The sequence below is a fragment of the Pleurodeles waltl genome, chromosome 8, assembly GCF_031143425.1.
Source record: "Pleurodeles waltl isolate 20211129_DDA chromosome 8, aPleWal1.hap1.20221129, whole genome shotgun sequence".
Taxonomy (NCBI): domain Eukaryota; kingdom Metazoa; phylum Chordata; class Amphibia; order Caudata; family Salamandridae; genus Pleurodeles; species Pleurodeles waltl.
The window spans coordinates 1,516,449,478-1,516,463,650 of NC_090447.1; the positions used below are offsets into that span (position 1 = coordinate 1,516,449,478).

The 14,173-nt window shown below is 39.9% G+C and overlaps 8 non-coding genes across 8 annotated transcripts; all 8 read right to left on the reverse strand.

The window, feature by feature from the left end:
* Window positions 1-80: 80 nt before the first annotated feature.
* TRNAF-GAA (transfer RNA phenylalanine (anticodon GAA)) lies at window positions 81-153 on the reverse strand. The gene has a single exon. It is a non-coding gene; the product is annotated as a tRNA-Phe (tRNA).
* A 2,240-nt stretch (window positions 154-2,393) lies between these two features.
* Window positions 2,394-2,466, reverse strand: TRNAF-GAA (transfer RNA phenylalanine (anticodon GAA)). The gene has a single exon. It is a non-coding gene; the product is annotated as a tRNA-Phe (tRNA).
* A 494-nt stretch (window positions 2,467-2,960) lies between these two features.
* TRNAF-GAA (transfer RNA phenylalanine (anticodon GAA)) lies at window positions 2,961-3,033 on the reverse strand. Its single transcript has one exon. It is a non-coding gene; the product is annotated as a tRNA-Phe (tRNA).
* A 1,063-nt stretch (window positions 3,034-4,096) lies between these two features.
* Window positions 4,097-4,169, reverse strand: TRNAF-GAA (transfer RNA phenylalanine (anticodon GAA)). The gene has a single exon. It is a non-coding gene; the product is annotated as a tRNA-Phe (tRNA).
* Window positions 4,170-5,842: 1,673 nt separating this feature from the next.
* On the reverse strand, window positions 5,843-5,915 carry TRNAF-GAA (transfer RNA phenylalanine (anticodon GAA)). Its single transcript has one exon. It is a non-coding gene; the product is annotated as a tRNA-Phe (tRNA).
* A 2,240-nt stretch (window positions 5,916-8,155) lies between these two features.
* TRNAF-GAA (transfer RNA phenylalanine (anticodon GAA)) lies at window positions 8,156-8,228 on the reverse strand. Its single transcript has one exon. It is a non-coding gene; the product is annotated as a tRNA-Phe (tRNA).
* A 494-nt stretch (window positions 8,229-8,722) lies between these two features.
* On the reverse strand, window positions 8,723-8,795 carry TRNAF-GAA (transfer RNA phenylalanine (anticodon GAA)). Its single transcript has one exon. It is a non-coding gene; the product is annotated as a tRNA-Phe (tRNA).
* Window positions 8,796-11,604: 2,809 nt separating this feature from the next.
* Window positions 11,605-11,677, reverse strand: TRNAF-GAA (transfer RNA phenylalanine (anticodon GAA)). The gene has a single exon. It is a non-coding gene; the product is annotated as a tRNA-Phe (tRNA).
* Between the last annotated feature and the right edge of the window lie 2,496 nt (window positions 11,678-14,173).

Consider the following 14,173-nt stretch of genomic DNA (forward strand, 5'->3'; position numbering starts at 1 on the left):
GGTTTTATCAATTAAATAAAACGTCACCAGAAGCTGAATCCAAGAAAGAAACACGCCTAACAAGCTGTCTTCTGAGTCTTTGCCGAAACCCGGGATTGAACCAGGGACCTTTAGATCTTCAGTCTAACGCTCTCCCAACTGAGCTATTTCGGCCACTTATTTCACATGTCCCTCCGTATTCTTCTTAATCATTGTAGACAAGACATACACCTCGAAATCATTCACTTTGAGGGTACAGCTATGTCTTAAACTTCCGGTATCCTTCTGCAGCTAACTGGGTGCAATTACTCATTTACTTTTTTGGTGCGCAACCTAGGTACTTCTTTTATTCCAAACTCTGAATAGGCACACAAATGTGTGGGATGAGTAAGCAAGCTATATCATCTGACAGCTTGGTTCATGGGAAAATGTAAGATGATGCAGCCTAAGGTTTACATTAAAATCAAGATAGAAACTGGAAATAATGGAAGTCAAAGCTGAAGGCAAGAGAGGTGGAAGCCATTTTGAAAGGAAGATAGAACGCAAGTGCTGTGCTCTACTGATGGTATGTCGAACAGGTTATTAAAAGGTTTCATCTATGAACTAAAATGTCTACTGAAGCTGACTCCAAGAGAGAACTACACCTAATTAGCTAGGTGCTCAGTCCTTGCCAAAACCCGGGATTGAACCAGAGAGCTTTAGATCTTCAGTTTAACGCTCTCCCAAATGAGCTATTTCGGCCAGTTGTCAGAGAATACCTTCCTGATGATTCTTAATCATTGCAGGCAACAAGTGGGCATCTGATCAATCACTAGGAGGGTACATCTATGTGTTAAAGTATGCTGTATCCTTCTGCAGCTAACTGGGCACAATTAGTCAATTTATTTTTTATTGCGCAAGCTAGGTATTTCTTTTTTTCTAAACGCTAAATAGGCTAGCAATCTAATACACAGAAATGTGTGGCATGAGGAAGCAAGCTATATCATCTGACACTTTGGTCCAAGGTTAGATGGAAAATGATGCAGGCTACAGTTTACCCTAAAATCGAGATAGAAACGGCAAATAATGGAAGTCAAAGCTGAAGGCAAGAGAGGTGGAATCCATTCTCAAAGAAAGATAGAAAACACGTACTGTCTTGTACTGATGGTATGTCAATTAGGTTGATGAAAGGTTTTATTAATTAAATAAAACGTCACCGGAAGCTGACTCCAAAAAAGAAACTTGCCTGACGAACTAGCTGCTCAGTCTTTGACCAAACCAAGGATTTAACCAGGGACCCTTAGATCTAAAGTTTGACGTCCTCGCAACTGAGCTCTTTCAGCCCGTTTTTTCACAGTGCCTTCCTTATTATTGTTAATCATTGTAGACAAGAAATATAAGTCGCAATCATTCACTGTGAGGGTACAGCTATGTGTTACACTTTGCTGTATCCTTCTGTAGCTAACTGGGGGCAATTACTCCTTTACTTTTTTGCTACGCGAGGTAGGTACTTCTTTTTTTCTAAACTCTGAATAGGCTACCACTCTCATAAACAGAAATGTGTGGCATGACCAAGCAAGCTATATCATCTGACAGTTTGGCTCATGGGAAAATGGAAGATGACGCCGGCTAGGGTTTACATTAAAATCAAGATAGAAACGGGAAATAATGGAAGTCAAAGCTGAAGGCAAGAGAGGTGGAAGCCATTTTGAAAGGAAGATAGAAAATAAGTTCTCTTTTGTACCGATGGCATGTCGATCAGGTTGATGCAAGTTTTTATCAATGAAATAAAATGTCACTTGAGAGTGACTCCAAGAAAGAAACATGCCTAACAAGCTGAGTGCTTGGTCTTTGGCACAACCCAGGATTGAACCAAGGACCTTTTTTATCTTTAGTCTAACATTATCCTAACTGAGATATTTTAGCCAGGTGTCATGAAAAGCTTTCCGTATCATTTTTAATCATTGTAGACAAGACACAGAAGTCTAAATCATTCACTGTGAGGGTACAGCTATGTCTTAAACTTTGTTGTATCCTTCTCCAGTTAATAGGGTGTAATTAGGGAATTTGTTTTTTATTCTGCAAGCTAGGTATTTCTTTTTTTCTAAACTCTAAATAGGCTAGCAATCTAATGCACAGAAATGTGTGGCATGAGTAAGCAAGCTATTTCATCCGACACTTTGGTTCAAGGGAAGATGGAGACTGATGCAGACTGCGGGTTACCTAAAAATCAAGATAGAAACAGTAAATAATGGAAGTCAAAGCTGAAGGCAAGAGAGGTGGAATCCATTTTGAAAGGAAGATAGAAAACAAGTACTGTCTTGTACTGATGGTATGTCAATTAGGTTGATGAAAGGTTTTATCAATTAAATAAAACGTCACCAGAAGCTGTATCCAAGAAAGAAACACGCCTAAAAGGCTGTCTTCTGAGTCTTTGCCGAAACCCGGGATTGAACCAGGGACCTTTAGATCTTCAGTCTAACGCTCTCCCAACTGAGCTATTTCGGCCAGTTATTTCACAGCTCCCTCCGTTTTCTTCTTAATCATTGTAGACAAGACATACACCTCCAAATCATTCACTTTGATGGTACAGCTATGTCTTAAACTTCCGGTATCCTTCTGCAGCTAACTGGGTGCATTTACTCATTTACTTTTTTGGTGCGCAACCTAGGTACTTCTTTTATTCCAAACTCTGAATAGGCACACAAATGTGTGGGATGAGTAAGCAAGCTATATCATCTGACAGCTTGGTTCATGGGAAAATAGAAGATGATGCAGCCTAAGCTTTACATTAAAATCAAGATACAAACTGGAAATAATGGAAGTCAAAGCTGAAGGCAACAGAGGTGGAAGCCATTTTGAAAGGAAGATAGAACGCAAGTGCTGTGCTCTACTGATGGTATGTCGATCAGGTTATTGAAAGGTTTCATCTATGAACTAAAATGTCTACTGAAGCTGACTCCAAGAGAGAACTACACCTAATTAGCTAGGTGCTCAGTCCTTGCCGAAACCCGGGATTGAACCAGGGACCTTTAGATCTTCAGTCTAACGCTCTCCCAACTGAGCTATTTCGGCCAGTTGTCAGAGAATACCTTCCTGATGATTCTTAATCATTGTAGGCAACAAGTGGGCATCTGATCAATCACTAGGAGGGTACATCTATGTGTTAAAGTATGCTGTATCCTTCTGCAGCTAACTGGGCACAATTAGTCAATTTATTTTTTATTGCGCAAGCTAGGTATTTCTTTTTTTCTAAACGCTAAATAGGCTAGCAATCTAATACACAGAAATGTGTGGCATGAGGAAGCAAGCTATATCATCTGACACTTTGGTCCAAGGTTAGATGGAAAATGATGCAGGCTACAGTTTACCCTAAAATCGAGATAGAAACGGCAAATAATCGAAGTCAAAGCTGAAGGCAAGAGAGGTGGAAACCATTTTCAAAGGAAGATAGAAAACACGTACTGTCTTGTACTGATGGTATGTCAATTAGGTTGATGAAAGGTTTTATCAATTAAATAAAACGTCACCAGAAGCTGAATCCAAGAAAGAAACACGCCTAACAAGCTGCCTTCTGAGTCTTTGTCGAAACCCGGGACCTTTAGATCTTCAGTCTAACACTCTCCCAACTGAGCTATTTCGGCCAGTTATTTCACAGGTCCCTCCGTTTTCTTCTTAATCATTGTAGACAAGACATACACCTCGAAATCATTCACTTTGAGGGTACAGCTATGTCTTAAACTTCCGGTATCCTTCTGCAGCTAACTGGGTGCATTTACTCATTTACTTTTTTGGTGCGCAACCTAGGTACTTCTTTTATTCCAAACTCTGAATAGGCACACAAATGTGTGGGCTGAGTAAGCAAGCTATATCATCTGACAGCTTGGTTCATGGGAAAATAGAAGATGATGCAGCCTAAGCTTTACATTAAAATCAAGATAGAAACTGGAAATAATGGAAGTCAAAGCTGAAGGCAAGAGAGGTGGAAGCCATTTTCAAAGGAAGATAGAACGCAAGTGCTGTGCTCTACTGATGGTATGTCGATCAGGTTATTGAAAGGTTTCATCTATGAACTAAAATGTCTACTGAAGCTGACTCCAAGAGAGAACTACACCTAATTAGCTAGGTGCTCAGTCCTTGCCAAAACCCGGGATTGAACCAGGGACCTTTAGATCTTCAGTCTAACGCTCTCCCAACTGAGCTATTTCGGCCAGTTGTCAAAGAATACCTTCCTGATGATTCTTAATCATTGTAGGCAACAAGTGGGCATCTGATCAATCACTAGGAGGGTACATCTATGTGTTAAAGTATGCTGTATCCTTCTGCAGCTAACTGGGCACAATTAGTCAATTTATTTTTTATTGCGCAAGCTAGGTATTTCTTTTTTTCTAAACGCTAAATAGGCTAGCAATCTAATACACAGAAATGTGTGGCATGAGGAAGCAAGCTATATCATCTGACACTTTGGTCCAAGGTTAGATGGAAAATGATGCAGGCTACAGTTTACCCTAAAATCGAGATAGAAACGGGAAATAATGGAAGTCAAAGCTGAAGGCAAGAGAGGTGGAATCCATTTTCAAAGGAAGATAGAAAACACGTACTGTCTTGTACTGATGGTATGTCAATTAGGTTGATGAAAGGTTTTATTAATTAAATAAAACGTCACCGGAAGCTGACTCCAAAAAAGAAACTTGCCTGACGAACTAGCTGCTCAGTCTTTGACCAAACCAAGAATTTAACCAGGGACCCTTAGATCTAAAGTTTGACGTCCTCGCAACTGAGCTCTTTCAGCCCGTTTTTTCACAGTGCCTTCCTTATTATTATTAATCATTGTAGACAAGAAATATAAGTCGCAATCATTCACTGTGAGGGTACAGCTATGTGTTACACTTTGCTGTATCCTTCTGTAGCTAACTGGGGGCAATTACTCCTTTACTTTTTTGCTACGCGAGCTAGGTACTTCTTTTTTTCTAAACTCTGAATAGGCTACCACTCTCATAAACAGAAATGTGTGGCATGACTAAGCAAGCTATATCATCTGACAGTTTGGCTCATGGGAAAATGGAAGATGACGCCGCCTACGGTTTACATCAAAATCAAGATAGAAACGGGAAATAATGGAAGTCAAAGCTGAAGGCAAGAGAGGTGGAAGCCATTTTGAAAGGAAGATAGAAAATAAGTGCTCTTTTGTACCGATGGCATGTCGATCAGGTTGATGCAAGTTTTTATCAATGAAATAAAATGTCACTTGAGAGTGACTCCAAGAAAGAAACATGCCTAACAAGCTGAGTGCTTGGTCTTTGGCACAACCCAGGATTGGACCAAGGACCTTTTTTATCTTTAGTCTAACATTCTCCCAACTGAGATATTTTAGCCAGGTGTCATGAAAAGCTTTCCGTATCATTTTTAATCATTGTAGACAAGACACAGAAGTCTAAATCATTCACTGTGAGGGTACAGCTATGTCTTAAACTTTGCTGTATCCTTCTCCAGTTAACTGGGTGTAATTAGGGAATTCGTTTTTTATTGTGCAAGCTAGGTATTTCTTTTTTTCTAAACTCTAAATAGGCTAGCAATCTAATGCACAGAAATGTGTGGCATGAGTAAGCAAGCTATTTCATCCGACACTTTGGTTCAAGGGAAGATGGAGACTGATGCAGACTGCGGGTTACCTAAAAATCAAGACAGAAACAGTAAATAATGGAAGTCAAAGCTGAAGGCAAGAGAGGTGGAATCCATTTTGAAAGGAAGATAGAAAACAAGTACTGTCTTGTACTGATGGTATGTCAATTAGGTCGATGAAAGGTTTTATCAATTAAATAAAACGTCACCAGAAGCTGAATCCAAGAAAGAAACACGCCTAACAAGCTGTCTTCTGAGTCTTTGCCGAAACCCGGGATTGAACCAGGGACCTTTAGATCTTCAGTCTAACGCTCTCCCAACTGAGCTATTTCGGCCACTTATTTCACAGGTCCCTCCGTATTCTTCTTAATCATTGTAGACAAGACATACACCTCGAAATCATTCACTTTGAGGGTACAGCTATGTCTTAAACTTCCGGTATCCTTCTGCAGCTAACTGGGTGCAATTACTCATTTACTTTTTTGGTGCGCAACCTAGGTACTTCTTTTATTCCAAACTCTGAATAGGCACACAAATGTGTGGGATGAGTAAGCAAGCTATATCATCTGACAGCTTGGTTCATGGGAAAATGGAAGATGATGCAGCCTAAGCTTTACATTAAAATCAAGATAGAAACTGGAAATAATGGAAGTCAAAGCTGAAGGCAAGAGAGGTGGAAGCCATTTTGAAAGGAAGATAGAACGCAAGTGCTGTGCTCTACTGATGGTATGTCGAACAGGTTATTAAAAGGTTTCATCTATGAACTAAAATGTCTACTGAAGCTGACTCCAAGAGAGAACTACACCTAATTAGCTAGGTGCTCAGTCCTTGCCAAAACCCGGGATTGAACCAGAGAGCTTTAGATCTTCAGTTTAACGCTCTCCCAAATGAGCTATTTCGGCCAGTTGTCAGAGAATACCTTCCTGATGATTCTTAATCATTGCAGGCAACAAGTGGGCATCTGATCAATCACTAGGAGGGTACATCTATGTGTTAAAGTATGCTGTATCCTTCTGCAGCTAACTGGGCACAATTAGTCAATTTATTTTTTATTGCGCAAGCTAGGTATTTCTTTTTTTCTAAACGCTAAATAGGCTAGCAATCTAATACACAGAAATGTGTGGCATGAGGAAGCAAGCTATATCATCTGACACTTTGGTCCAAGGTTAGATGGAAAATGATGCAGGCTACAGTTTACCCTAAAATCGAGATAGAAACGGCAAATAATGGAAGTCAAAGCTGAAGGCAAGAGAGGTGGAATCCATTTTCAAAGAAAGATAGAAAACACGTACTGTCTTGTACTGATGGTATGTCAATTAGGTTGATGAAAGGTTTTATTAATTAAATAAAACGTCACCGGAAGCTGACTCCAAAAAAGAAACTTGCCTGACGAACTAGCTGCTCAGTCTTTGACCAAACCAAGGATTTAACCAGGGACCCTTAGATCTAAAGTTTGACGTCCTCGCAACTGAGCTCTTTCAGCCCGTTTTTTCACAGTGCCTTCCTTATTATTGTTAATCATTGTAGACAAGAAATATAAGTCGCAATCATTCACTGTGAGGGTACAGCTATGTGTTACACTTTGCTGTATCCTTCTGTAGCTAACTGGGGGCAATTACTCCTTTACTTTTTTGCTACGCGAGGTAGGTACTTCTTTTTTTCTAAACTCTGAATAGGCTACCACTCTCATAAACAGAAATGTGTGGCATGACCAAGCAAGCTATATCATTTGACAGTTTGGCTCATGGGAAAATGGAAGATGACGCCGGCTACGGTTTACATTAAAATCAAGATAGAAACGGGAAATAATGGAAGTCAAAGCTGAAGGCAAGAGAGGTGGAAGCCATTTTGAAAGGAAGATAGAAAATAAGTTCTCTTTTGTACCGATGGCATGTCGATCAGGTTGATGCAAGTTTTTATCAATGAAATAAAATGTCACTTGAGAGTGACTCCAAGAAAGAAACATGCCTAACAAGCTGAGTGCTTGGTCTTTGGCACAACCCAGGATTGAACCAAGGACCTTTTTTATCTTTAGTCTAACATTATCCTAACTGAGATATTTTAGCCAGGTGTCATGAAAAGCTTTCCGTATCATTTTTAATCATTGTAGACAAGACACAGAAGTCTAAATCATTCACTGTGAGGGTACAGCTATGTCTTAAACTTTGTTGTATCCTTCTCCAGTTAACTGGGTGTAATTAGGGAATTTGTTTTTTATTCTGCAAGCTAGGTATTTCTTTTTTTCTAAACTCTAAATAGGCTAGCAATCTAATGCACAGAAATGTGTGGCATGAGTAAGCAAGCTATTTCATCCGACACTTTGGTTCAAGGGAAGATGGAGACTGATGCAGACTGCGGGTTACCTAAAAATCAAGATAGAAACAGTAAATAATGGAAGTCAAAGCTGAAGGCAAGAGAGGTGGAATCCATTTTGAAAGGAAGATAGAAAACAAGTACTGTCTTGTACTGATGGTATGTCAATTAGGTTGATGAAAGGTTTTATCAATTAAATAAAACGTCACCAGAAGCTGAATCCAAGAAAGAAACACGCCTAAAAAGCTGTCTTCTGAGTCTTTGCCGAAACCCGGGATTGAACCAGGGACCTTTAGATCTTCAGTCTAACGCTCTCCCAACTGAGCTATTTCGGCCAGTTATTTCACAGCTCCCTCCGTTTTCTTCTTAATCATTGTAGACAAGACATACACCTCCAAATCTTTCACTTTGATGGTACAGCTATGTCTTAAACTTCCGGTATCCTTCTGCAGCTAACTGGGTGCATTTACTCATTTACTTTTTTGGTGCGCAACCTAGGTACTTCTTTTATTCCAAACTCTGAATAGGCACACAAATGTGTGGGATGAGTAAGCAAGCTATATCATCTGACAGCTTGGTTCATGGGAAAATAGAAGATGATGCAGCCTAAGCTTTACATTAAAATCAAGATAGAAACTGGAAATAATGGAAGTCAAAGCTGAAGGCAAGAGAGGTGGAAGCCATTTTGAAAGGAAGATAGAACGCAAGTGCTGTGCTCTACTGATGGTATGTCGATCAGGTTATTGAAAGGTTTCATCTATGAACTAAAATGTCTACTGAAGCTGACTCCAAGAGAGAACTACACCTAATTAGCTAGGTGCTCAGTCCTTGCCGAAACCCGGGATTGAACCAGGGACCTTTAGATCTTCAGTCTAACGCTCTCCCAACTGAGCTATTTCGGCCAGTTGTCAGAGAATACCTTCCTGATGATTCTTAATCATTGTAGGCAACAAGTGGGCATCTGATCAATCACTAGGAGGGTACATCTATGTGTTAAAGTATGCTGTATCCTTCTGCAGCTAACTGGGCACAATTAGTCAATTTATTTTTTATTGCGCAAGCTAGGTATTTCTTTTTTTCTAAACGCTAAATAGGCTAGCAATCTAATACACAGAAATGTGTGGCATGAGGAAGCAAGCTATATCATCTGACACTTTGGTCCAAGGTTAGATGGAAAATGATGCAGGCTACAGTTTACCCTAAAATCGAGATAGAAACGGCAAATAATCAAAGTCAAAGCTGAAGGCAAGAGAGGTGGAAACCATTTTCAAAGGAAGATAGAAAACACGTACTGTCTTGTACTGATGGTATGTCAATTAGGTTGATGAAAGGTTTTATCAATTAAATAAAACGTCACCAGAAGCTGAATCCAAGAAAGAAACACGCCTAACAAGCTGTCTTCTGAGTCTTTGCCGAAACCCGGGACCTTTAGATCTTCAGTCTAACGCTCTCCCAACTGAGCTATTTCGGCCAGTTATTTCACAGGTCCCTCCGTTTTCTTCTTAATCATTGTAGACAAGACATACACCTCGAAATCATTCACTTTGAGGGTACAGCTATGTCTTAAACTTCCGGTATCCTTCTGCAGCTAACTGGGTGCATTTACTCATTTACTTTTTTGGTGCGCAACCTAGGTACTTCTTTTATTCCAAACTCTGAATAGGCACACAAATGTGTGGGATGAGTAAGCAAGCTATATCATCTGACAGCTTGGTTCATGGGAAAATAGAAGATGATGCAGCCTAAGCTTTACATTAAAATCAAGATAGAAACTGGAAATAATGGAAGTCAAAGCTGAAGGCAAGAGAGGTGGAAGCCATTTTGAAAGGAAGATAGAACGCAAGTGCTGTGCTCTACTGATGGTATGTCGATCAGGTTATTGAAAGGTTTCATCTATGAACTAAAATGTCTACTGAAGCTGACTCCAAGAGAGAACTACACCTAATTAGCTAGGTGCTCAGTCCTTGCCGAAACCCGGGATTGAACCAGGGACCTTTTGATCTTCAGTCTAACGCTCTCCCAACTGAGCTATTTTGGCCAGTTGTCAGAAAATACCTTCCTGATGATTCTTAATCATTGGAGGAAACAAGTGGGCATCTGATCAATCACTAGGAGGGTACATCTATGTGTTAAAGTATGCTGTATCCTTCTGCAGCTAACTGGGCACAATTAGTCAATTTATTTTTTATTGCGCAAGCTAGGTATTTCTTTTTTTCTAAACGCTAAATAGGCTAGCAATCTAATACACAGAAATGTGTGGCATGAGGAAGCAAGCTATATCATCTGACACTTTGGTCCAAGGTTAGATGGAAAATGATGCAGGCTACAGTTTACCCTAAAATCGAGATAGAAACGGCAAATAATGGAAGTCAAAGCTGAAGGCAAGAGAGGTGGAATCCATTTTCAAAGAAAGATAGAAAACACGTACTGTCTTGTACTGATGGTATGTCAATTAGGTTGATGAAAGGTTTTATTAATTAAATAAAACGTCACCGGAAGCTGACTCCAAAAAAGAAACTTGCCTGACGAACTAGCTGCTCAGTCTTTGACCAAACCAAGGATTTAACCACGGACCCTTAGATCTAAAGTTTGACGTCCTCGCAACTGAGCTCTTTCAGCCCGTTTTTTCACAGTGCCTTCCTTATTATTGTTAATCATTGTAGACAAGAAATATAAGTCGCAATCATTCACTGTGAGGGTACAGCTATGTGTTACACTTTGCTGTATCCTTCTGTAGCTAACTGGGGGCAATTACTCCTTTACTTTTTTGCTACGCGAGGTAGGTACTTCTTTTTTTCTAAACTCTGAATAGGCTACCACTCTCATAAACAGAAATGTGTGGCATGACCAAGCAAGCTATATCATCTGACAGTTTGGCTCATGGGAAAATGGAAGATGACGCCGGCTACGGTTTACATTAAAATCAAGATAGAAACGGGAAATAATGGAAGTCAAAGCTGAAGGCAAGAGAGGTGGAAGCCATTTTGAAAGGAAGATAGAAAATAGGTGCTCTTTTGTACCGATGGCATGTCGATCAGGTTGATGCAAGTTTTTATCAATGAAATAAAATGTCACTTGAGAGTGATTCCAAGAAAGAAACATGCCTAACAAGCTGAGTGCTTGGTCTTTGGCACAACCCAGGATTGAACCAAGGACCTTTTTTATCTTTAGTCTAACATTCTCCCAACTGAGATATTTTAGCCAGGTGTCATGAAAAGCTTTCCGTATCATTTTTAATCATTGTAGACAAGACACAGAAGTCTAAATCATTCACTGTGAGGGTACAGCTATGTCTTAAACTTTGCTGTATCCTTCTCCAGTTAACTGGGTGTAATTAGGGAATTCGTTTTTTATTGTGCAAGCTAGGTATTTCTTTTTTTCTAAGCTCTAAATAGGCTAGCAATCTAATGCACAGAAATGTGTGGCATGAGTAAGCAAGCTATTTCATCCGACACTTTGGTTCAAGGGAAGATGGAGACTGATGCAGACTGCGGGTTACCTAAAAATCAAGACAGAAACAGTAAATAATGGAAGTCAAAGCTGAAGGCAAGAGAGGTGGAATCCATTTTGAAAGGAAGATAGAAAACAAGTACTGTCTTGTACTGATGGTATGTCAATTAGGTTGATGAAAGGTTTTATCAATTAAATAAAACGTCACCAGAAGCTGAATCCAAGAACGAAACACGTCTAAAAAGCTGTCTTCTGAGTCTTTGCCGAAACCCGGGATTGAACCAGGGACCTTTAGATCTTCAGTCTAACGCTCTCCCAACTGAGCTATTTCGGCCAGTTATTTCACAGCTCCCTCCGTTTTCTTCTTAATCATTGTAGACAAGACATACACCTCGAAATCATTCACTTTGAGGGTACAGCTATGTCTTAAACTTCCGGTATCCTTCTGCAGCTAACTGGGTGCATTTACTCATTTACTTTTTTGGTGCGCAACCTAGGTACTTCTTTTATTCCAAACTCTGAATAGGCACACAAATGTGTGGGATGAGTAAGCAAGCTATATCATCTGACAGCTTGGTTCATGGGAAAATAGAAGATGATGCAGCCTAAGCTTTACATTAAAATCAAGATACAAACTGGAAATAATGGAAGTCAAAGCTGAAGGCAAGAGAGGTGGAAGCCATTTTGAAAGGAAGATAGAACGCAAGTGCTGTGCTCTACTGATGGTATGTCGATCAGGTTATTGAAAGGTTTCATCTATGAACTAAAATGTCTACTGAAGCTGACTCCAAGAGGGAACTACACCTAATTAGCTAGGAGCTCAGTCCTTGCCGAAACCCGGGATTGAACAAGGGACCTTTAGATCTTCAGTCTAACGCTCTCCCAACTGAGCTATTTCGGCCAGTTGTCAAAGAATACCTTCCTGATGATTCTTAATCATTGTAGGCAACAAGTGGGCATCTGATCAATCACTAGGAGGGTACATCTATGTGTTAAAGTATGCTGTATCCTTCTGCAGCTAACTGGGCACAATTAGTCAATTTATTTTTTATTGCGCAAGCTAGGTATTTCTTTTTTTCTAAACGCTAAATAGGCTAGCAATCTAATACACAGAAATGTGTGGCATGAGGAAGCAAGCTATATCATCTGACACTTTGGTCCAAGGTTAGATGGAAAATGATGCAGGCTACAGTTTACCCTAAAATCGAGATAGAAACGGCAAATAATGGAAGTCAAAGCTGAAGGCAAGAGAGGTGGAATCCATTTTCAAAGAAAGATAGAAAACACGTACTGTCTTGTACTGATGGTATGTCAATTAGGTTGATGAAAGGTTTTATTAATTAAATAAAACGTCACCGGAAGCTGACTCCAAAAAAGAAACTTGCCTGACGAACTAGCTGCTCAGTCTTTGACCAAACCAAGGATTTAACCAGGGACCCTTAGATCTAAAGTTTGACGTCCTCGCAACTGAGCTCTTTCAGCCCGTTTTTTCACAGTGCCTTCCTTATTATTGTTAATCATTGTAGACAAGAAATATAAGTCGCAATCATTCACTGTGAGGGTACAGCTATGTGTTACACTTTGCTGTATCCTTCTGTAGCTAACTGGGGGCAATTACTCCTTTACTTTTTTGCTACGTGAGGTAGGTACTTCTTTTTTTCTAAACTCTGAATAGGCTACCACTCTCATAAACAGAAATGTGTGGCATGACCAAGCAAGCTATATCATCTGACAGTTTGGCTCATGGGAAAATGGAAGATGACTCCGGCTACGGTTTACATCAAAATCAAGATAGAAACGGGAAATAATGGAAGTCAAAGCTGAAGGCAAGAGAGGTGGAAGCCATTTTGAAAGGAAGATAGAAAACAAGTGCGCGTTTGTACCGATGGCATGTCGATCAGGTTGATGCAAGTTTTTATCAATGAAATAAAATGTCCCTTGAGAGTGACTCCAAGAAAGAAACATGCCTAACAAGCTGAGTGCTTGGTCTTTGGCACAACCCAGGATTGGACCAAGGACCTTTTTTATCTTTAGTCTAACATTCTCCTAACTGAGATATTTAAACCAGGTGTCATGAAAAGCTTTCCGTATCATTTTTAATCATTGTAGACAAGACACAGAAGTCTAAATCATTCACTGTGAGGGTACAGCTATGTCTTAAACTTTGCTGTATCCTTCTCCAGTTAACTGGGTGTAATTAGGGAATTTGTTTTTTATTGTGCAAGCTAGGTATTTCTTTTTTTCTAAACTCTAAATAGGCTAGCAATCTAATGCACAGAAATGTGTGGCATGAGTAAGCAAGCTATTTCATCCGACACTTTGGTTCAAGGGAAGATGGAGACTGATGCAGACTGCGGGTTACCTAAAAATCAAGACAGAAACAGTAAATAATGGAAGTCAAAGCTGAAGGCAAGAGAGGTGGAATCCATTTTGAAAGGAAGATAGAAAACAAGTACTGTCTTGTACTGATGGTATGTCAATTAGGTTGATGAAAGATTTTATCAATTAAATAAAACGTCACCAGAAGCTGAATCCAAGAAAGAAACACGCCTAACAAGCTGTCTTCTGAGTCTTTGCCAAAACCCGGGATTGAACCAGGGACCTTTATATCTTCAGTCTAACGCTCTCCCAACTGAGCTATTTCAGCCAGTCATTTGACAGGTCCCTCCGTAAACTTCTTAATCATTGTAGACAAGACATACACCTCGAAATCATTCACTTTGAGGGTACAGCTATGTCTTAAACTTCCGGTATCCTTCTGCAGCTAACTGGGTGCATTTACTCATTTACTTTTTTGGTGCGCAACCTAGGTACTTCTTTATTCCAAACT